The sequence below is a fragment of the Dermacentor albipictus genome, chromosome 4 (genome assembly GCF_038994185.2).
Source record: "Dermacentor albipictus isolate Rhodes 1998 colony chromosome 4, USDA_Dalb.pri_finalv2, whole genome shotgun sequence".
In the NCBI taxonomy this organism is placed as follows: domain Eukaryota; kingdom Metazoa; phylum Arthropoda; class Arachnida; order Ixodida; family Ixodidae; genus Dermacentor; species Dermacentor albipictus.
The window spans coordinates 112,843,347-112,867,634 of NC_091824.1; the positions used below are offsets into that span (position 1 = coordinate 112,843,347).

The window sequence follows — 24,288 nt, forward strand, 5'->3', positions numbered from 1 at the left end:
GTTTTCCTTGTTCGCCCGCAGCTCATCGCTTCAAGTCGGCAACTTTCTGCTAACAATTTGTCACAAGGCTCTCTTCGTCAGTTTCTTGAGGAACACAATTCTCCTTGTAGAAATGTTAGCCTCGTCCTGAAGTTTCCTTTGTCCGCCTACTGTCGATAATTCAAAGTATTCATGAATTCGATGTAGAATCGCCCGATAGTAGTAGGTCACAGCCGCCGGGACGCTTGTGAACGGGTGCCTAAGAAAGACAGTGTGCTACAGTGTTTTGAAGCAGTGGAATGAATTAACAATTTCTATTACGCTCGAGCTTGACTGGCACCGACTTGAATGAAGTTTGATGGGAGCCACCGACTACACGAACTTAATCTATTCGTTATATCGTAGTCACGACGCAACGAAACAGCTGTTTGTAACAGATGAACACAACACTGCGAAAGAAAGCTCACTAAACAGGAAAGTGTTGAGAGAAAAAAAGCGTGCTCCACCGTGCATGTGGGTTCGACCTGCTATCGTCCTTCCATTGTTTTTTCCTGTTGCAATTGCAAGGTGAAAACACTTGTCGCGAACCATCAGCGGTGGCCACACTGCCGAGTTCAGTCGAGGAAAGCGCCAGCTACGTGCGCCCGAGCGCGAGCATGCATGCAAGTAAGTGCTCTGCCGCTAGAAACAAGATTAGACTGTTGTTTACTCTCTTACCGTGGTCGCGATAAGCGCGGAAGTGGGAGGACGCTTTTAACGGAGCAAGGCGGCAAAGCTGTGTAGGACGGAGTAGCAAGCGATGAGACAAATGCAGTGCGCACCTTGGCTTTTGGCGTGTCGAGAGTAACGAAGCGATAATGACCAAGGCGATCAGTGAAAAAATGTCCTCGGTGACTAACCCACAGGCTTTGTCGTGAGGAACTTCCATGCAGTTTGCCGGAGTCGGCAGACAATAGTGATGGGACTTATATTTAAAAAAAAATATATGTACGTAAGGATATCGTGGCGCCTTCTAGAGGCGCCTGCTACTCCTCTGTTCCGATGAGCAGTGAAAATATGAACACCCTTGGGATAACAACGCTACATCAATGCAATAGCATATAAATACGTTCCTGCCAGTAGCTCATAAGTGGTTACACGAAAGCTATTAGTTCACAATCCAAGTTCACAAGATAGAACACAAGTGCAATGTAATCCGTGCGAAAAAAAAAGCGAACATAAAAATTCCGAGAAAGTGCCATACACAACACTACAATAATGTAGAATTAGTATTTTGGGCCCCATTTGTTGGATCGATATCACAAGTGTCGCGAACGTCGATGCACACGCCTGAGTCAATTAATATGAGACTAATACCAATCCCTAAATCTTCCAACTGATCTAAATCTCTAAGCAATTTTCCCTGACTCTCATATCTCCTGCTTGAGCCAGTGTGGCCTGCAGTATTGCGAAATAAAATACAAATAAATTTAATCAAGAAACCTCTACAAGTGCACGCATTACCCGTACTTCGGATATTCCAATTAGACACGCGCCCAAGAGTATCACCAGCGACAGCGGCCTTCTATCAAGAATTCTTATTGGGTTCGTAACGGGCACGTGAACCTGCGCACGATGGAAAGATAAGTGAAAAGAGACCCACAGCACTGTGATCCTTTCTTTTATGCGAAGCATATTACGAGAGCTCAACCCAGCTCCTCAGGCGCGGCGGTGTCGCCTTCAATACCACGTGACACCGTGACGTCACGACAGGAGAAACGGGGCTCCAACTCGCGCCGTCGCTCGCGGCGTCGCGGCGGTATATAAGCAGCTGCGCTTGTTTCTAGGTGGCTTTGGCTCAACTCTTGCTAGATGGGCTGGGTGGGAATCGAACCAGGGTCTCCGGTGTGTGAGACGGAGACGCTACCACTGAGCCACGAGTACGATGCTTCAAAGCGGTGCAAAAGCGCCTCTAGTGAATGCGGTGTTGCCTTAGAAACGAGCTGTTTCTAAGGCTCAGGCATGCGTTGCCTGCTCAGGCGCACATTTCGTTGCCGCGCCGAACGCTGCGTTGCTCGACGCTCACCGCGTCCAATGCGGGGCGCGTAGTCGCTGCGCCGTAGCCCACTGTCTTACACCCCTTGGCGGGTCGACGGGAACGCTGTCGCGTTCCACTCTTGAAGGCGAAGCAGAGTAACGTATGAGTTGTTTCTTCGTCTAGCCGAACCAAATATAGCCAAGCAACAGCAGTTCACCAGGCTAAACAGTGGTTCAACAACTAAAATAAAGGCTAGTATGCTTCGCATCCTGGGCTTAACCTTAGCTAAGCCACAGCCATTTTTTTTCCCCGACCCTCAAAGAGAGAACGGATGGCCGATCATAAGTATGCAACGTAACCAGAGGAAATTTAAACTGTCGTTTGTTTGCTTGGAAGTTATAACGCCTAATCAATCGTCGACGGGAGGCACATTCCAAATAAGAATTTACTTATGAATTTACCACTATAATGGCACGGCCCTTTAGTATAAATTGAATGCATAATAAAAAATGGCTGTGGCTTAGGTAAGGTTAAGCCCAGGATGCGAAGCATACTAGCCTTTATTTTAGTTGTTGAACCACTGTTTAGCCTGGTGAACTGCTGTTGCTTGGCTATATTTGGTTCGGCTAGACGAAGAAACAACTCATTACTTCTTCGCCTTCAAGAGTGGAACGCGACAGCGTTCCCGTCGACCCGCCAAGGGGTGTAAGACAATGGGCTACAGGGCAGCGACTACGCGCCCCGCATTGGACGCGGTGAGCGTCGAGCAAAGCAGCGTTCGGCGCGGCAACGAAATGTGCGCCTGAGCAAGAGACGCACGCCTTAGAAACAGCGCGTTTCTAAGGCAACACCGCATTCACTAGAGGCGCTTTTGTACCGCTTTGAAGCGTTGTACTCGTGGCTCAGTGGTAGCGTCTCCGTCCCACACTCCGGAGACCCTGGTTCGATTCCCACCCAGCCCGTCTTGCAAGAGTTGAGCCAAAGCCACTTCTCCTCTGTCGTGACGTCACGGTGTCACGTGATTTCATGGTCACCGCCGCGCCTGAGGAGCTGGGTTGAGCCCTCGTAATATGCTTCGCATAATAAGTAATGCCCTAGAACACCTAAGCACTTCTTTATAAGTTGTCAATGCGAAACCATTAATGTGCATTTGAACGCCGCTTAGTGGTCCTTCGATTTATGACCCCTTCGACGGCAAGCGAGCGCATTGAGACGCTTGGCGCGTTTTGAGTTGGCCTTACCGAGACTTACTTAGAACGCAGGCAAGAGCTTTGCGCGGAAACGGAACGCACCAATAACACAGGGATTGGGGGGGGGGGGGGTATTCTGTAAGAGTAGACCTAGTGGACTGTCCATTTCGGCCGCTGCTGATTGTATGCAGCTGTACAAGCGAAGAGGAGACGAGCGGCCCTAGCCAACCAGCAGCGGCCGAAATGGACAGTCCGCTAGGTGGACTCCTACAGAATGCCTCCCCAGGCTTCCGAGAACGAGAGCGAGCGTGACGTGGCGTCGCGGCGACGCATTCTCCCCTCTCACCGAACCTGGCACGCGCCAAGGGGGCTACAGGCGTTCCCTTTCGCCCGCTCTGCTCCGTAGAGGTGCGGTAGTGAACATCCAATGGGAATTTGCCTGCAATTTCGCTGCTACAGACGACAGACGCCGGCTTTTTCGCTCAACGGGCCATTTGGGCGCTTTCGCATCGAAAGCATGATGATTACGTTCTTAAGATATAACGGCCGCTCAGGCAAAGACCGACGGCTGTTTCAACTGGCGGGCAGTAATTACAAAGTACATGTGTCGCGATGTCACTCTGAAGTATTGTTGGCCGCGACATTGCCACTTCAGGTGCCTTGTTGATGTGCCCACAAGGTTTTTGTGATTCACGGTTGGTATGAGAATATCAGCAGGTTACACAAGAAAACTACCGCTGACTTTGACAATCACAATCGATATTTTCTGCCACTGTTTTTTGAGACATTGAGGACACAAGATATAAATAAGGTAACCTAATTGACATACAGATGTTCAAAATTGAGCATGATAATGATTTTCTTTTAATAGAAGCATAGGAGAGAAAGAAAGTGAAACCAAGTATGTGGGCACCATGAATAATATGACAATATTCCATGCATAACAATCTCTACTTGTAGACACCAGGAGCCTGCAAGTTATTTGTCATTATTTCACCTATTCTAATTTCACTTGCATAGCTCATTTTTATATTTCATTCTTGAATAGGCGATTAGTGGTAAACACACAAGAAGCTTCATCTCATTCCGTTCTTTCGTCCAGTTGTCTGCCAAGGAAATATAAAGGAAAACACGCACCAGGTTGCAGATTGTTTCCTTTTCGTGGTTGAAATTTTGACATGCATCAGCTTTGGTTATTGCGGGAGTGATTGCTGCCGTAGTGAGTGGGGCCTGCCAGTTGCGCTACCCCAGTTATTATGTCACATCACAAAAGCCTAACTACTAAATTGTTCCTCGGCATACATTCGGACTCCTTGAAATTCGTTAATTTAGTTTAGCAGTAAGGTTACAGTTATGAATACAAGGTAGAGTTTTTCGGGCCTGATCTTTAACAGACGCTCGTCGTAATAACTTGATCAACTTTTCGAGCATATTATTTATTTCATTTTTTGCTTGGCGTCTATTCCCGTTACTGAGACCCGAGTTCAGAAAGCTTTTCGTTCGTAGGCGCCATCTGAAGCTGGCCGTAACCTTCTTTAGTAATATGTCCTACATTCAAATTCGTTGACGTCAGCCCCTACAAACAGTCTTGTCGTAAGAATTTGTTACAGAAAACAGGCCGAGATGTCCGCGCGCTTTACGTTCTTCACGATTCTTTCGCCACTGACGGACACGGCCTACTCTCCCTCGAACCTTTCGTGCACCATCAAAGACCGAAGGAACCAAAGTGTCACAAGGGAAGCCTGACAAGGAGTTTTCAAGTCCTTCTCACTCCGTCACTGCATCGTAGACTGGTTTAACAGCGCGCGCGCGCGCGCGGCGGTGCAAAACGCCGCGGCTTCGCGCCTCGCGCCGGCGCGTCACGCGACTCCGCCGGCCTCGCGCACGTGACGACAGCTTTCGGGGACCGCCACGGCAGGGCGCGTGCGGCCAAGCGTCGGCCGGGCCCTGGACAAGCATCGCCATCCGTCGGCGGCGAGCTGCGCTCCAAGACCTCGCGAAGGTCTCCGCTGCCGGACCGTGCGTGCGAGCGCGTGGCTGAGCCTTATCCCCAGCGTGCATGAGAAGCGAAGAGTCCGAACTCGTTGCCTCTTCTCCTGCGAGGCGTACATCGTTCGCTTACTCCGTGTGGTGTTCCCCATTAATTTTTTTTTGTCGCTTTCTATCTCTCTCCTCTTTACGAAGCTTAGCGTGGAGTTGTACGCAATTGACTGCCGTCACCTGCACAGGCCAAGCTGGGATATATTTTTTTTTTCTGCCGTGTTCGCCGCGGCGGACGACCGGGCGAAGTTTCCGTCGCACCCGCTGCTTAACATCACCGGAAGTTCCCGGCTGCTTCGGCACCGTGCGTCGCAGACCCGGAGGCAACAGCCGGGCTTATCGGCATCGAGGTAAGCGCTACACACGTCGAGTGGTCTCGGCAAATGCAAACAGCCACCAACCGCAGGAGGTTGCCACACGCTTTCTTTTCTCTTTCTTGCGAAGTGACAGCACGCTCTCTAGAAGTGAAGTTGAGGCCGCGCCAAGATTCCCGGCGACGAAGACAGTTCCACGGGCATGCCTCGCGGTCCGGGCACCAACGCTATACTTTCTTTTTCTTTCTCGTTTTCTGCTGGCGAGTTTGTTTCCTTTTGTTTTAAATCTAATATACAAAGCCCCGGTGAGGCGAGTGAAAAAAAAAAGAGCTTGGTGAAACGCGGAGATTTCAGTGCTTGCCCAAGCGCAGGAAAGCAACAACAGCCACCTCTGACGCCTTTCGCGGGCGAAGTGTTCCTGTAAACATACTTTTCCAACAATGCACCCGTGTGAACAGTAAACCTGCTTTGGGCTTGCATAGTACTTCACTCCCTGACTTTATTTTTAATACTTGTTCATCGTTGACAGGAAGACCGTGCGCGTTAGCCAATGCGCGACAACAAGCAAACATGCTGATTTTTCCTAGTGGGCTTCTCTCCTGAAACAAGCCGGCTAAACTGCCAGCAGAAAGATAGCCTAGGAGGAAACAAACCTGGGGCTAAAATTCCCAGGATAATATCAGTTATGTTCATTTCTATATGTTGTGACTACCGTTTTAAAATGTGTCAAGAAAACTGCTCGTGACCGCGCTCGAAAAACTGGACAATCGTCCCTTCACAGAAGAAAAAAGTTCTAGGACACTGGCCCAGACGGGTTTTGTCACTCAAAGCATTATGGGCTTTGCTGAAGATTTCAAGGGCTTGTGAATTGTGCGACCGTCTTTGAATGTTGTAGCGCGTGGCATCGCGTTACTGTGTGAATGTTTTTCAGTTTTTTTTTCTTCTTTCTCCTTTCATTCCCTTTACCCCTCTCCCCAGCACAGGGTAGCCAGCCGGTACTTGCACTGGCTAACCTCCCTGTCTTTCCTCCCCTTTTGTCTCTCTCTCTCTCTCCTTTCTCATTCGATGACGAAGAGAAAAAGTTTTGCTGCATTTATCAAAACAGTAAATGAAGGGAATGGAAGGGGGAATTTCCTGTTACGATATCATACTGCAGCAAAAACCAGCACTCGTCTTATCAAGAATTGAGGGAAGCGAAGAGAAAACAAATCGGTATTTACGCCTATGTTCCCGCAAGTCATGACACTACATTTCAAAGGAATGACTGGAGGTCGCTAACTGATAAGTGATAAATACTTGCGCAAACTCTATGTTCAGTACACACTTCGCAATAACCACTCAACAAAGAATTGTCCTTATTCAACGCCGATAACGTATCGTAGCCTTAATACTAAGCAGTATTCCCACTGAAGTAGCAATAAAATTTTAATCGCCGCGACAAGGTTGTCGCCTATACTACATCTCACAAGTCGTTTCCAGTACTACCGAAGGTATAGGAGGCGTACACAGGTAATATCCTTGCGCAGCAGGATATAGTTACTGGCGTAACTGTCTGATTATTGGCCGGATTAGAGAGCTTTATTTTGGCTTGGTGGATGATACTTTACAGCGATACGTGACATATTAGTACCTTTGCATGTGCACGTTGTATACCGGGCATTACTGTGGCAGTCAGCAGAAGACGCGGTGCGGCTAAACACATCTCAAGGGGCGTTCGGCCTTGCGATTGGCTAAGGAGTATTTCAGTTATTTTCCACAGTGCTGCCAACGACTTGCGAGGTAGAGTAGAGAACGCACCTCTTTCGATCAAGTGACTGAAGAATAATGTGAGAATACTTGGTGCATTGATATCTTGTAGTCCGTGACGCGAGTTCTCTTTTACGCTTTATTGAGGCGATGTAGTACGTGAAGTGGGGACAGAACGTTGACCCTCGCAATATGTTAAATATGGATGAGAAATCAAGTACAGAGCTGGCTATAAGATATACCGGTCAGTTTCTTTGTGTTCAGAAAAGTCTGCAGTTCTTTTCCTTTTTCTTTCTTTTTTTTAACTTGTACACAGTCGTCCATCCTATGCCTTTCGCTGAAGAAAGCTGAGAATGTACTGAGCCTACCCGGTGAACAATCTTATCTCTTCCCATGCTACCATTTATATTCGACCATTCTCAAGACACTGTGATGAAGGAAATTACTGTTGGTTTTACTATACAGCGGTTCAAATAAGAATATTTCCAGACAGAATCAAATGCGAAAATTCAAGAAAGAGGACTTTCGAATACCGAAAGTGGATATTATCTAATTTCTGAACAGTGAGCATTTACCTATGGTTGCTCGTATGCGACTCAGGTAAATGTGCCCCTGTACTGCATGAGCCTGTACTGGTTTGTGAGGAAATGCGTAGCATTCATTGCTAAGGTGCTATGCGTGCCCCGAAGAGCGATCTTCTTATTAACCTCAAGTGGATGCGATTTGTATCGACTCAAAGACTCTCAAAGGAATATTAGGAACCGTCATTGGCCCTTTTAAGCAGACTTATAACACTCAATTGTTTTGCGAATTGGTTTCTTGAGAAGCTTTGGTCCATGCCTGCTTCCCTGATGCTAACGCCTGAACTACTTCCATTTAATTATAATTATCACTAACCTTTTACGTCAATAACGGTCCTTGACTACTCGTTTTTTCCGTTTGCTCTGTGGTGTGGGTGCTTGTGAACCGTAACAAAAATGCAGGTACAAAAGGAAGCTTAAAGGGGTACTGGCACTATCTTTTCGAGCCTTCTAGCTTTAAATGAAAGTCCGGCACCTCCCAACACCAGCAAAATATACACGCAAACCTCAGCGCACCTTGGACAGTTTTATGTAATAACTTTTCTGCAGCCAGTTTCGGTTTCATTTCTGCCGTGTTGCGACGTCGCGATGCAGCATGTGGTCACGTCGGAGCTGGACATTGAGACGTTTTGACATTCGCTCCGTCGTCCGCTATGCTGCTACATCGGCCATCACAAAGAGTAGCAGCACACGAGACGACCGAGCGAGCTGGAACGAGTGTAGAAACGTCGCTCCCACGTGACGTTGCTCCACGTGACGTTGCTCCCACGTTCTGCTGCCACGTGTCCACTTACGGTGTCGTGAGGTCACAACAGAATCTCCTTCTGGGAAAACGAAACCAAATATGGCTGAAGATAAGGTATTATATAAATTACTGGCGGCACTCGGAGGTTTATCACTGTTTTAGGGTTTAGAGGTCTAGAACCTATATCTAAAGAAAAAAAAGAATAGTAAGAAAATATGTCAATACCCCTTTAATGATAGAAAAAGCGGAGGCCTTATCTGGAGGAGTGTGCAATCGGTGGGCTTAGCCTGCCGGTAGGCTTAGCCTGCCGCAAATGCGTCGCCTTTGCACCCGTTCAAATGACTTTGGGGCATTTAACCACACGTCCAGCAAATCAGTGCCTCGGAGGACTCCAAGGAGACGAGAAGCTTTCTTGCGGGCTATAAGAGCTCTGGAAAAGGAACGTTTTGCAGGGACGCATGCGTAAGTTATTTCTTCTGCGAGTTCTTCTGCAAGAAGAACGTCCTTTTCCTTGCGGCAGTGTGGGCGCGACCACGGACATTGTTTGATATTTCCCGTCTAACTGCACAAAGCACAGTATTGGCAAATTCTGTCTTTATACGATGCCGTGACGATGCTTCCTCTTGACGAAATCGCTTGGCTACGCAGCATCCTTTGTCGTACCAAGTAGCGTACCATGCAGACCTCACCGCTTGCTCCCTACTCAGGGCAGTATGTCGGCAGTTCACGCCGATAAAAAAAATTTTTTTTTAATGGATTCGCTAGAAGTGGGTATACGCAGCTTTAAAAATCATGAGCCATTCCACTCTGGGAAGGTGGTTGACCAGCTAAGCTGTTTAGCACACGACACGGAGGCAACACATAATTTTGAACAAAGGTACGAACTCATTGTATTGTTGGGTGGTCATCGCTACGAAAGGTACGCACACTCATTTATTGTCTTGATCAGTGGTCATTATCTCAGTCACAACTGCAATCATATTCTTTCATGTCAAATCGATGCACGTACGCCGCTGGGTGGTCGGTCGGGCCGGATTGGTGTGGCATTGCAATGAATATGTCTACAACACGGAACGCTTAAACCGCTCCCTTTTCGGTACCGACACATCCACATCGAAATAACCGACAGCGATAACAGGGGTAGTGTTATCGCAACTAATTCACGCAAAGTGGGCAATCACGAACCTTACGGGACTGTGAGTCATTGCAGTTTCGGCTTGCTTACGGGTGTATGAGCCATTACTCACGGGGACATAACTGAAAGAACTTTATTGGACGTCCGGCGAGGACGCGGACTCGTTGCACACCCAGCTAGTCCCACGTCGAGGCCGGCTGGTCTAACCCATGCACTGGCCCGGTCGCGGGTATGCCGGACAGCCAGAATTTGCTTGTGCAGAACAGGGCTACGCAGACCCACTTCTCCTGGCTGAACTTGGGGTATCTCGACCCGAACTCCCAGAGCACGTGTGCTGAAGTAGAGGTCTGCCCGCAGGACGGGCAAGTGCCGTCGCAATATACGTCGGCGTAAACCGCGTAGAACGGCCAGGCACGGATATGCGCCGGTCTTTACCAGTCTAAGAGAAACGGCTTGCGCCCTGTTCAACTTGGAGTGAGGGAGTGGTAAGAACCTTATAGACTTGTGGAAGAATTTCATAACCTCGTTGTGAGTAGCGGGAGTGTCCCTGAGCCCCTTGGGGGGAGGGGAAAATCGGCGGTCCTTACAGAGGAAGCGCCTTCGGTGAGGTCGCGCGCAGCCTCGGGAGAAGGTTCGGAGGAGCACCCTCGACCGACCCTACGTGAGCGGGAAACCAGTGAATCAAATGATGCGTGAGCGCATACGGACTCGAGACACTAAGAAGGCGAGAAGCTTGCTCGGTGATGCAACCCTTCTGAAAAGCCCTAACTGCCGTTTCGGAATCTCTATAGATCTCGAACCCACGACCATCCAGCAGGACAAAGGCGATCACGGCTTGCTCGGCGAATTCGGGGTCTGAAGTGCGAATCGAGGCGCTACTGGATATCTTGCCGCTGGAGTCGACCACGACGACGGCAACGGTCTTCCCATCGCTGTACTCCGCCGGCATCGACGAAGCTTGCTCTGATGCTTTGTTGCTTGATCTATTTCAGGATCGCTGCTGCTCTGGCCTTGCGTCTGCCCACGTTGTGGACGGTATGGACGTTTCGGAGCACGGGGGCCACTTCTAACTTGTCTCGGATGCGCCTAGGGATCGGGGTACTGACCATGGGGAATCCTGCAGTGGGTAACCCATATCTTGTAGAATGCGTTTACCTGCCGGTGCGGTGGTCAGGCGAGTTAGTTGCGCGCGTTCGTGGGCTTCGGCAGTCTCCTCGGCGGTGTCATGTATCCCAAGCTTGAGGAGATCCTCGGTATGGATCCTGATGGGTAGGCCGAGAGCCCTTCTGACTACTCTGCGGATGACAGCGTTGAGCTTGGCTCGACCCGCTGTGGTTGCTTAGTGGCTATGGTGTTGGGCTGCTAAGCACGAGGTTGCGGAATCTAATCCCGGCCACGGCGGCCGCATTTCGATGGGGGCGAAATACGAAAACACCCGTGTACTTAGATTTAGGTGCACGTTAAAGAAGTCCTGGTGATCAAAATTTCTGGATTCCCCCACTACGGCGCGCCTCATAATCAGAAAGTGCTTTTGGCACGTAAAACTCCATAACTTAAGCTTGTCTCGCACCGCTCTGAGCCAGTTGTGCATAGAAATTGCGCACGTAAAGTGACATAATACGAAGGCGTTGATCATCCTGAGGAGATTGTTTTCCTTCATGCCTCGGTGTCGGTTTGCAATTCTGCGAACGAGGCGGAAAGCGTTGTCCGTCTTTGCGATGATCTTGCAGAGAGCGCTTCCGTTCCCGCCGTTGAATTCGACATACATGCACAGGACCCGAATGACGGCGACCCTGGGTATCACCTCCCCGTCACAAGTTCGAAGACTGATGCTGCTTTCGGAGATTGGCTACCAATCTTTGGGTCTGCCTACCTTCTCACGGGGCTCACGAGAGTATGAGCCACTGAGTTTTCGACATGCTGTTCTGTATGTTGTATGCGTGTTTAGGAAGAATTTAAGCACTGTCCGCTTCACTTTGCTGAGTGATTGTGGTCACTGCCTTACGGGGGCATGAGCCATTCATGATATTTTCTGTTCACGGAGAACGAAAATGCATGGAACCCTAGCCATACACAGCTTCGCTGTAAAATTCGGCTTTCATATCTTCAAGAAAAGCGTCCAGAAGGAATATGGACATTTATCGAGAACCACAATATTCAAGGCAATCGGAGATTACGAGTTAAGCGTATATATGGAGCCGTCTTCGGCAGAAACAACCACCGGCGGCAATGCGGTCTCGATTGCCGCCGCTCGTGTTTTACGATGAGGCGAACATGATCTCGCTAATTTGACTACGACACCTCAGTGCTATGCCCATCGGTCATACTCACGAGGATCTCGGTCACTGTTTCTGTCATCGGGACAATTTAGATTTTTGCAATCTTAGCATTGCGGACGGCGAATGTTTTTGTACGTCTCATGATGGCTTAGCGCGAACAGTAATTGAAGCGTCCAGAATCCTCTCCTTCCACCCCCCCCCCGCGCACACACACACCACAAACACAGTGGCATTTATATTCGTTGATGGTATCTCAGGTCACTCTGCAGAAATACACCGAGACAAACGTCGCAATTATAGAAGGTTCCTTCGCATAACGCAAGATCATAAAATAATTGAACTTTGTTGAAATCTTCAAAGCAATATTTAGCAAAGTTTGTGCCCTTCTATTCGACGAGGTTTTCTGCGGCAGTTGCAAACCCTCGATCTCAGGCTGCAACGGCTCTTGAGGCCTCTCGATACGGGTCTTACGTCGTGCCAAACGGATGGACGAGCGGTCCGGCTGGGATGCGACCACGACGCTTGACCCGAGGACAGTGCCGATAACGGTCTCGCAAGCAGGGATCGATAGCAGGAAAGGCTCCTTCGCTGAGCGCGTGTCCGATTCTCGACCTCTGCAGGCACGATTCGCGATAACGGCAGCATAGCAGACCCACTCGTTCGTATCCTCGATAAAAGCGCCAGGGTTTCCGCGTTTGAGAGCTCCTTTTGCGATACCGCCAACCTCTGTGCTGACTACAGTATCGGGTTGTCAGCGCATCTCGCCGAAGAAGCAGCGGGCGCGAGTTGCGAAAAGCAAATGTTTTCGCACAAATGTTGTCGTTGCAAAGCCAAACCGTCGAAAAACAGCGCACAAGAAAGAGAAACGCGCGGCGGCCCAGAAAGAAAAAAAAAAACGAGTACATGGTTCACAATTTACTGCATGCAAAAAAAAGATTGCCAGGACGTGGAGACTTGAATGAACAGTGGTTCAACAAAAGATTTCTCTCGGGCCGGAACCAACGTTTCGAGAGAGAGAGACTTTTTTTCGTCCAGGACAGGGGCAAGGCTACCTGACGGAACTTTGGCTCCTGCCAACGGTATCTCTTATACGACACCTGATGAGGGTTTTAAACATGTGAGACGGTACATAGCGTATGTGAAGATGTGCGAAATGAGATAGCTTCCGTCGTTTTTCGATCTTTTTTTTTCTATTAAGAAAGCGTGGGCGTATATAACATCTTCCCGTTTAATACGTAATTTTATTATGTACTCTTTATTGGTTTTCAGATGTAACATGTGTATTTAAGCATGAAAGTCTACATGTACATATTGTTATTTTTGTATATTTAAGTCGCGTGTATGACTCAAACATCATGTAACACTCATACCAACGCAGAAATAGGGCCGTGCATCTTTTAACCTATATTAAAAAATGTACATTTATATGTGCATGCTATACATTCAAGTAGACTTGCCTAAGTAATGGCTGCCTTCTTCCTTGAAGAAGCTACGATGCTTCACCAGACTGCCAAAACCGTCGCTGCTGACTACGTGCAACAAAGGGATTATGCTGCTACTGATGATGTTAGGGCTTAGCAATCTCCAAGAGAGCGACAAATAATAATACGTAAGGTATCCATGTACGGGAATGGTGTGTTTGCGGCGTTTCACTAATGAGAAAATGTCGGCAGTATAAGTCGATACTCACACGTACTCACTCACAATAATCTTTGAAGGTTGGGTACTTCATTCACACTCACGGTGCACTCCCACTCACCGGCACTTCACTTCCTTCCGTGCTTACTGACGTCCACCTACACTCGCTGACAGTCACTCACAATCACCGGCACTCGCTACTGTTCATACTCACGCCTATTAAAGCTCCCTGGTGCTCACCCACGTTGACACTCACGGCAGAATGTTGAGCGAGTATCAGTCAGTGTACCGGTTAGTGAGTAAGCCGACCTGTGCGAGTCGTGTGGGACTTCACTTGTATCCGAACAGCCAGATCCCTGAGCTTTGGGAACAGCCTTGTGTTCTTTCTGATCGCAGTATTTCCAGCACTTTTACAGATAAGCCGGAAAAGAGAATCCGGCGCCTCCTTCAAGCTCCAACATTTGCTCCGACTCTTGCAAAGGAAAGGCAACAAGTTCAATACCTTGTCGGACGTGCGTCGCATATCCGCAATAGCACATAATCAGTGGTAAGCTTTCTAGAGTTACGGAATAAATGTTGGCTGCAGTGGGAGCGCATGTCAGGCAGCAGCTTTGTGTGGAAGCAAGTTCTCGTTTCTCGTTCAACTCCACTGTGGGCAGTTATCGCGCTCTTGAGTCGAGCACGTTTGCCCTGTCTCTACAAAATCAAAGTGAACTCACTTTACAGCTCATGTTACGTATAACCTGAACCGTCACTTATTAGATCAATTAAACAGTTCGTAGGGGCACGTGTTGAGCTGTGCAAGTCGGATTCAAGCGAAGAGCAATCTTGAGCATTACCTTTTGTGCGATAAGAGTTGGCACGTTACGTTAAGCGGTCCTGCGACGGGACGTGAGTATGAACAACAGCGAGTGCCGGTCAACGGGAATGACTGTCAGGGACTGTTGGTGCACGTCAACCTGCACGGGAATGAGCGCCGGTGACAAAGCTTAGCGCTGACCTAAACTCGAGGCTTCGGAATCTATATGCTTTTTTTTTCTGCGATAGCGATTGTACGGATGCTCGAGTCCCGCCGTCCGCGCCGTAAGCGCCGCCATCATGCTGACCCGCCATCGGCTGCTCATGCGCGGCTCACACGTGGAGGCTTAGAGGGCCTGCAGAGACGCGGAGTCTGTTTGGCTGCAAAAACGACGAAGCGAAGTGGAGGCACCGTCAATGCTCCAATCAGTCGGCTCGGTGGCGGAGGCAGGAGAGCGTTTTGCCTTCCCTTGCTGACATGAGCGTTGTGCGCACGCTCTGGTCCGAATGGAACGGACAGTAAACGTCAAGCTATAGTTGGTAAATTACAAAACGACTTGGCATTGAGCTATAGTTGAGGATTTTCAGAAATAAACATGTTGCGTGCACAAGACGCCATAGAGACAGATGGACACTATGCCTTTTTTGTGTGGTGTTTCTCCTGCGCACAAGTATATTTCTTACGTTAGCTAATATTTCTGCGTTACTGCACCTCGGGGTGGGTAGTGGACGTGGTTGAAAATTCGTTTTCCTCAGGAAAGCGTAAGTAATAGCGTTTGAGCACGGGAGCGTTGGATGTATTGTCCAAATCAACAGCTCTGGCATTATTAGGTTCTCGTAAGGTATAGGCTGGCATGAAATGGAAAAGTCGTCTCTCCTAAAATTTGGCATTCTTCGTGAGAAAAAAAGAGACATTTCGCAGGTAAAGAACATTTGTTCTGTGGTCTGACTAGAGCCAGGTCAGGGGGCATAGCTCCACCAGTTGACTTAACCGGAAGTCTAACCGTACTTGGCGGGGTAACGAATTTAAGAGATAACTGCAAAAGCATACATTAACCAGATACGTTCATCAGAAGCACTCTATAATGTAGCACGAAGCTGCATTGGAAACAATTGCTTATATATGTTTAACAAAGGTCGGCAGTACCATACGCGGGCGCCGAACACCGTTGGCTGAAATGTAATCTATAGTCAATCTCATCACCACAGTGCAATGCAGCGAAGGCTAGCGTTTGTGTCAGCTAATTAGTAACGAGAGCCGCTTACGTGTTCCACAGAAGCGAACAGGGCTCACCCACAATACGGCTTGGAATTTTTCTGCCGGGATTTTGTTTGGCCAGCTTAGCGAGGAGCGCGATGTGCTCAGGGGTGCACGACGGAGGACCCTTTCGTCTCGTTCTTTTTTTCCGATTGGCTGACATGACGCGTACCTTTCGCCGCAAGGAGTTCATGGCATATAGTGCAGTAAGGACTGTATAGGAGCACTCGTTGGTGGTAGGTCGAACGCGACCGTTGTCTCTCCTGTCGGGATGCAAGAACCTGCCGCTGACAGTCATTTGCATTGCTGGAAAGCTTCCCCAGTATATCTACGGCCATCTCAAAGCCCCGCTGCCCCGCTTGTCGTCTTATTGCATTACGACCAGCCACACTCTCGTTCGCTTATCTACCGCGGGTCTCTCTTTACACATATCTTGACCACGTGTACCCCAAGGAAAGGTCACCTTTCCGTAAATGCGACTGTCGGCTGACTACACTCTAAAGTTTTTTACACCCTTAAGGGTGTTATCTTGTCGCTCTTTAACACCCTTATCGTTAGGGCCTTACAAACATTTATAGAGGACGACAGCGGAGCTCTAACGAGACGTGGGATAACAAAAGACGTAGTTGAAAACTATGTAATCATTCTGACAGCCTTGAGCACATATAAATATCCGACAGGAGAATTTCCTATCTCTCCCTGTGAAATTCTCTTGTCGGATATTTCTGCGCGCCCAAGGCTGTCAGAATGATTACATAGTTTTCAACTACGTCTTTTGTCATCGCACACCTCGTCAGAGATCCGCTGTTGTCCTCTATAAATTTTTTAGGGCTCTGACGGTAAGAGTGCTACCGCGCGACAAAAACACCCTTAAAACACCCTTAAGAGTGTAAAAATGTTTAGAGTGATAGTGTAACTTTATTTTTATCGTTGATGCGTGTGGTCTCCGGGTCTCACGCGAACGTTTCGCGCATATCGTGCTAAAGCGTGGACGACTGCTCGCGCAGCCCACGTGCCATATACTAGCGCGCTTAATTTCGCCATATTTAGCTTCCTTAGAAAAAAAATACGCAACGAAACAAGCAACGCTGACTGAGAGAAATGAGGCAAGAACGAGGTTTACGACAGCCTCGAATGCGCGGCGCAACCCCCATCTTGGGGTTAGAAGGCAACAATCTTATCGTCTCGCGGGTGTTCCCTCAAGTCGCCTTGTCGGTTTTCGCTCGTCTCTCAGAATCCTTGCCAGCTGACGTGTGTAGAACTGGACCATGCTGTCTGAATCGAACGGGGGCTTCTTCGATAAAACCATATACGTGGCATGCGCCCCGCGAGAAAGTTGCGTTCGGACCTCTAGCCTCATGCTTCCGAGCGTGTGTCGATATATGAGCTTTTGATTGGGGCCCAAGCTGTAACTCGCTGTCAATTACGAAAGCTGCGAAGGAAACTGGAGTGGAATTTTCCTGGTGGAAAATGCTAATGCGTAGAATTGAAAGGCTAAAAGGCTTGCATGTCTAAGTTAGCGCATTTAGTCGTCTATATATATATATATATATATATATATATATATATATATATATATATATATATATATATATATATGTATATATATAATAATAATAATAATAATAATAATACTTTATTGATGACTTGAGAAATATACAGTGCAAGAATCGGGCCTGCCAAAGCCACAGTGGGCTTGAACGGCAGTGCCTGGCAGACAGCGACAGAGCCATCAGTAATTCGTTATTAAACAATAGTGAAAAAAAAACACACATACACTCACATGACAGGCTTCCAATCATGCGTTCATGTGTCTAAGAGCCTTTCTAAGACCATATTTTGTTTTCACATCTTGTACGCTTTGAGGAAGTAGATTAAACATTGCTGGGACATAGTAGTTACGAAGTCTTCGACCATATCTCGTCTTACAGCGGGGTGTAATGTAAGGATTCTTTGGTCTCAGGGAACGGACAGGCACATAAGGAATTTTATACTGACTTAACCAAAAATGTTTTAAGATAACAGTTTCAAGCAGCAAAGAATTGAAATCAGGTAAAGACAAAGTTTTGAACACATCAGATTTGGGGGAGACATCATAAGCAACATGCTTCAGAATGCCACGAAGGACGGAGTTGACCCGGCTCACCAAATGTTGAGCGCCATGACCATATGTAGATATCCCATACCGGATTACACTGTAGCATAAGGCATGTACTACAAGCTTTCGGACAGACAATGGCATGTAAAATTTTATGTTATATAAAACACAAGACACTGCGCGAAGTTTTTGACAAATATACGTGAAATGAGAATTCCAGGATAAATCACTGTCAAAAAAGACACCAAGGTATTTAATTGAACAAGCGGATTGCACAGGGGCACACGAACAGGGATTGCAATGTGATGTGTGCAAATATAACGGGGAGGATAGGGTAACTTTCTTGACAGGGTTGTAGAAACAGATTAGTTGGGTTTTGGACGCATTTATATGAACTACATTATTCTGAAACCAGTCCATCACTCTTGTTGTTGCCATTTGTAAAGAAGAGATGGCGTCAGTGTAACTGCGAGCGTGTGAAACAAGGACAGTGTCATCAGCATACTGATATAATTTGACGTTCACAACATTAGATAAATCATTAAAATATAAGTTAAATAATAACGGACTTAAAATTGAACCCTGGGGGACGCCAGCTTTAATTTCGGTCAGGCTGCTACGAAATTTTCCAATAGACACAAGTTGTTGCCTATGAGATAAGAAGTTTTTCAGAAGCCGCAAAAACGCACCCCGAAAGCCCAGCAAAGAAAGTTTGGTTAGCAGTATACTATGGCAGACGCTGTCAAACGCTTTGCGGACGTCTAGAAACAGTGCACAAGCAATCTGATTGTGTTCAAACGCAGAGTTTAGTGTATCGGAAAAATCTTCGAGCAGCAACTGCGTACCCCGATTCGGCACAAAACCATACTGGCTAGGAAATAACACGCTATGATTGCTTAAAAAGCTGCTCATTGTCTTGAGCAGATGTTTTTCCAATATCTGCCCAATGCATGAAAGGATAGAAATAGGCCGGTAGTTTTCGATATTGTTGCGTGCGCCACTTTTAAAAAGAGGAATGACCAGCGCATTCTTCAGATTATCGGGAATGATACCAGTGGTAATAATATTGTTTAAAATGAGTAGTAGCACATCTTTTATTGCTTCGAAAGTTCTGCGCAGCTCTAATATTGAAACACCATCAATTCCAGGAGATTTATTTGGTTTTAGACTGAAAAGGATTGATTTGAGGTCATGTTCCGAAAACATGGGAAGAAGGGCGGATTCTGAAATACTAGTTTGCAATGTGCAAGTATCTGGATGAGGTCTCGCTACACCAGACACTTTTGAAAAAAATGAGTTAAAATCATTAGCGGTGGCAGTACCATTTGAAGAAAAATGAGACATCAGATCAACATGGCGATTAGCGTTTACATCACCACCTCTAAGATTGTTAATTAGGGACCATGTTTTTCTGCTGTCACAACGAGCGTCCGTGAATTTTGCTCGTAAGTTATTGCGTTTTGCTAGACGTATCATTAATATATATATATATATATATATGCCTGCGTTTATTTATTTATGTATTCATGCATTCATTCATTTTTTTCGGAAATTACTGGAAACAGTTCCTTCGAAGGACTCGACATTTAGCGCCACTCGAAGCTACTTCATTGGAGAAGTGCTTTTTTGTCTCAACGACATGCCAGCATGCAGGCCAGGATAGCTGCAGATCGGGCGTGATCTCACAGCATCCGTTTTACTTGTGCGATCAAAGAGACAAGCGCAGGAATAAATGTCACTGTATGTGCATAGGTTGATAAAAAATTCAAGTTGTATGCAATGTGTATGACTGCATTTCGTTTATGGGACAACGGGGAGACGGCACTGCGTGCACGCGTTAATGTCGCCTTTGTATCTTATCAATAACAAAGCCGAAAAAGAAAAAAAAAAGAAAAGCTGGAGCGATAGAATGGCGCTAAGGGACAGTTAATAATAAAAAATACATTTTGCGTGACTTCTAGAAATTATTTACAAAAGAAGATAATACATACACGAGACCTGTACCTCAACAAGGAGAAAAAGATCACGCTCGTGTCGGGCCTATGCGATGATATTAACTGGCAAGAAAATTAGTACAACAGTGATCCCCGGACGAGGTGTTTCACTGCAGCGCAGAGGTTCGTACGGAGAAGTCACGGTAGCAGCTGTTAGAATTCCTTTGTGATTTTGGTAAGAAAGTCCTGCTCATGTTTTTTTATAAACGATATAAAATACAGACTTGGAAAAATTTACACTCTCACTTTATTTTCCCTCCCTTATGGCAATGTGTAAGTGGTAAACAAGCAGTTACATCCTGGTCAGATAGCATTTTTTTTTGTTCAGCTGGTAACCGTTACGGGATACGAAACATTGCGGTGCTCGATCGCAGTCAAGATTCCAGGAATCCTGGCTGGGCATACGTTTAAGGTTTACGCACCGCTTGGTCTATTCCACTGAAGTTATTATTTGCTAACACAAGACAACGGCCCGATTACGATGTTCGTGAAAGTAAGCTAGATTTGTTATCTGATTGCTCGTTTTGCATCAACGCACAATAACGAGGCAGCATGCGTCAGAGGAACTACCGTGATGTCATATCCCGTAAACTTATCGAGCTGAGATGATATAGGTGCCCCATTGAAGGATATATATTTCACTTGAAATTTGCAGACTGCAGCAATGAAAATGAAACGCAGGCGAATGTCGCTGTCAGCGTGATTTCGCTCTGGTGCGAGAGAGAGAGAGAGCGGCAGAGAGAGAGCAATGAGAGGAAAGGCAGGAATGTCAACCAGACGAGCGTACAATTTGCTACCCTACACTTGCGTCAAAGGAAATGGGGAATAGAAATAAGAAAAGAAGGAAGCGATGACTGTGTGTGCAGTGAAGCACCGTAACACCAAGGTGGAGTTCCATAGCTGGTGATCTGCGTTGATCACATCTGGGACGACCGAAGGGCCAGTGGTCGTTGCGCGTATAGGAGGCTGCGTGTGAGCTATGGGGCTTACTCGAGACTTGCAAGCACTGGATTAAGAGCATCCAGCACTTTCACTGCACTTCGTGCTGACGGAGTATGCAACTTGCTGAAAAGTACACGAAGAGTGTTTCTGAGGGACCGAAGTATCACAACCAGTTGCCGGTGTTCTTCGGACAATTTATCGGGAGTCGCCGCTGTGGACTACCGTGGTTTGCTGTATCCTGTGATGTGACTGTGGCTCCGACTGTGGCTCCAGCTGTGGCTCCAGCTGTGGCTTCGGTCATGGCTCCAGCTGTGGCTTCGGCTGTGGCTTCAGCTTTGGCGGGGGCTGTTGCTTTGGTAGCGCGGGCCGAGCTTCGATAGTGGTGTTGTACGGCACGACCTTAGACTCGACTCCGCCAGGCATAGGGGGCAGAGTAGGAGGAGTTTTCGGTTGTGGAGCGCTCACAAAGGCATCTGTGTTCTTTGAAGTCCGACGGCGTCGGGAGCGTCGCTTTCTAGGAGCCGCAACAGCTTCCCGACGAGACGAACGGTCTCTCGCCATACACTTCAAGACATCCTCCTTTTCGTCCTTCAGTCTGGGGCACTCATTTTAGGTAGCATCATGCGACCCAATGCAACTGGGCCACTTGAGAACCATGTATAACTACACAGGGAATCTGCAGCGTGGGGCTCTGCGCAGCGCGCGCAAACTCTCGTGTTCTCGTACACAAGGCTTACGTGCCCCAGCCACATGCAATTGCGACATTGCAGTGGCCTAGTGGTTGTCAGAAAGTGGTTGTCTAAAGTGGCCCACCTTGACGTGTGAGGGAAGAGATTCACCCTTGAAAATTACCTTCACACAGCGGAATGCGCCGAGTCGAAACACGTGAGTTATGGCGAAGCCATCAACGGCTGGCTTCACTAGAATAGGCAAGTCAGCGCTGGAGATAGAGACGCCCACGTCGTAGATGACACCAGTAGTGATGTCACTGTCCAGAGGATTATAAGAGCGGGCCTTCATGCCGCCACGTTCCGTAAGTTTAGGTTTTCACAATCGAAGATACTTATAGTAAGGGATTACCGGCACGAATACAAGGAAAGGGGACACCACACAAGAAGATATGTAGAAACAGCGCATGCGCGCTTACACCATTTAAGTGTGTCTCATTGCGTGGTTTCTTCCTCGCAGTTGCTGTAACATAGTTACTAGCGTGAACAAGACAAACGAAAAAAAAAAGGGATAGGACAAGACAGAGCGCTAGTACTGACAAGCTTTATTCAGAAAAACACGCAAAGAGCTAGGCCACCTTATGCTCAAATAAATGCGCAGACATACGCATAAACGAATGTGCCACGTTGGAGACAACCAAATGCGCAACGAAGCCGATAAGCGTCCACAACAGACCATTACATAGCATTCACCAGGTTCTTTTCAAGGTACAACACTTCTTTATCAGTGAGTGCCAGAGGTGGAGCGCTTACACATTCACAATTTTTGAAATGCAATACGCCTCAAATATTTCCCTGCATCAACACCAACTAGCCCAACTTCCTGCGTTAATTTCTTCTTTGCAGACGCGCTGTAATTCCCCCTTCGATAATCTCAAACAAACTAGCCGCCCAAGGGAATTAGCTTCTCGTGTTCCCCTTTGTTACGATTCGTGTAAAGCCTGCATTCGCCTCTCGCAAGCCCCCTGAAAAACGGGACGCGTGGCCGTGGCGCTACTTGCATGCCAGTCTTACAGACCAGCGGCTTTCCTGGCAGTGGAGTTCGAATCACGCACCTCCCGCAGCCGAGCCCACGGAGCCACGGCTATGTTAAGTACCTCATCAAGCAGGTAACAGACTGAAAAAAAAAAGAAAGACGAGCTTTCCGCTTCGTAGGCTGCGGTCGATTACGGTTGTGACCAAAGAAAGATGTGAGAACACATCCAGTTACATTACAGGAGAAAACAATCACCAGACGACAGAGCTGCGAACGCAGGCGCTAGCGATAGGAATGGGTGGGGATGGGGGGGGGGGGGGGGGAGCGCGCGAAGCCCGCGAGGTGCGCGTTCTTCCAAGGCCGTGGACGCAAGCGGTGACGCAGAGACACGGAGAAGTGACCAACGCGAGGACGGCTATGGGAGAACAAGGCGCTCCTGTGCCGTTTTTTTTGCGCTTGGGCTGCGGTTTTTTTATATCCTCAGCCCCAGACGGCAGTGCAGGGAATCACTGAACGACCACATTGGCGCGAGGCCGTATATATAGCCGCACTGGCTGCCGGCCTTGACGATACGCTCCTTTCCTACGCACGCACGCACACACTCTCTCTCTTTCTCACTTCATTAGTTTCCGCGATTGAACACATACCTTAGTACAATTAAACGAATGTTTAAGTGCTGATTGCGATTTCTTGCGCGAGTTTTAGCCCATTTAGCCGCGAACTATGTGAAGGGGTGTTCTGTAGCCTCCAAATTGATATTCTTTCTGTAAATACGGCGTAAACATAGAAAAGAGTATTTCCCACTTGTAACATAAGTATTCAAGTCACGTGAAGTCAGCCGTCGTATTTAAGAGAGAGAGAGAGATAACAGAAAAGGCAGGGAGGTTAACCAGATATTAGTATCCGGTTTCCTACCCTACACTGCGGTTGGGGGATAGGGGTTAGAAAGAGGACAAAGAGGAAAGGGTTAAAAAGATGCACACACGGAGACACACACGCGAAGGGCGTTCCAGTTAGAGAAATTCACAAAGGTTGGTAGATCGCAAAAAGCGCAGTAGCGCTTGCACAGCCTTCTATATTTAAAGATATATAATTATGGATAATGGCCTCTGACAGATGATGAGTTACATCATGAAAAAGAAAAGTTTTGTTGCGAGTATATTTGCTGGTTAGTGTTGAGTAGAGGGCCTTAATGGCGCTAGGGAGAAATCAAACTAACAGCAGTGATATCGACCAGCATATTGAATTTATTGTCAAACCTGCAGGAACACCTTTTATTAAAACACGATAATTTTTTATATCTCCCCGAGCCAAAACGACTTATGACGTGTGTTTTGGTTAGCAAAGGGTTGAGCTTGCATTCAGCGCTATGTTCAAAGTTTTTCTCTAGTCCCTAATCGGAACAATTCAAAAGTAAATCGCGTGACATTTTGATGACACCCATGGCCCAAAGAGTGGCCCTTCTGCCTCCGTTTTGAATGCCTTCGAACGGGCTTCAAGAGAATACGTCTTCAGGCTTCATGAATACATTTAATTGGGACTGCAATAAATACCGAAAATGGATATAAATACCATAAAGAAGATGCCACCATTTTTGAGTTTTTGGAGCGGTGAGACGACACAAATGTTCTATTAAATATTGATGGCTTTGCTAAGAAAATGTTCGAGGAGAAATAAACAGCGTGGACAAATAGGACCGAGTGCCCTCTCAGTAATATCGCTGTAGACGTGGCACGTGTAAACATTGCGGAGTACGGGGAGTCCCATCCCTCCCCACTCGCTCCCCTCGCCACTTTGACGGGCTGATTGTCGCACGCAGCAGCACACTGA

At 47.5% G+C, this 24,288-nt stretch overlaps 1 protein-coding gene and 1 long non-coding RNA gene across 2 annotated transcripts in view; one reads left to right on the forward strand and one right to left on the reverse strand.

Moving 5' to 3' along the window:
• LOC139059268 (uncharacterized) overlaps window positions 1–24,288 on the reverse strand; it is a 380,230-nt gene that overhangs the window by 277,070 nt on the left and 78,872 nt on the right. The gene's annotated exons all lie outside the window — the stretch shown is intronic.
• The window catches only part of LOC139059266 (monocarboxylate transporter 13-like), a 79,860-nt gene continuing 60,722 nt past the window's right edge, over window positions 5,151–24,288 (forward strand). The window contains exon 1 of the mRNA XM_070537454.1: window positions 5,151–5,576. The gene's annotated coding sequence lies outside the window, so the exon portion shown is untranslated. The remainder of the gene's footprint in view (window positions 5,577–24,288) is intronic.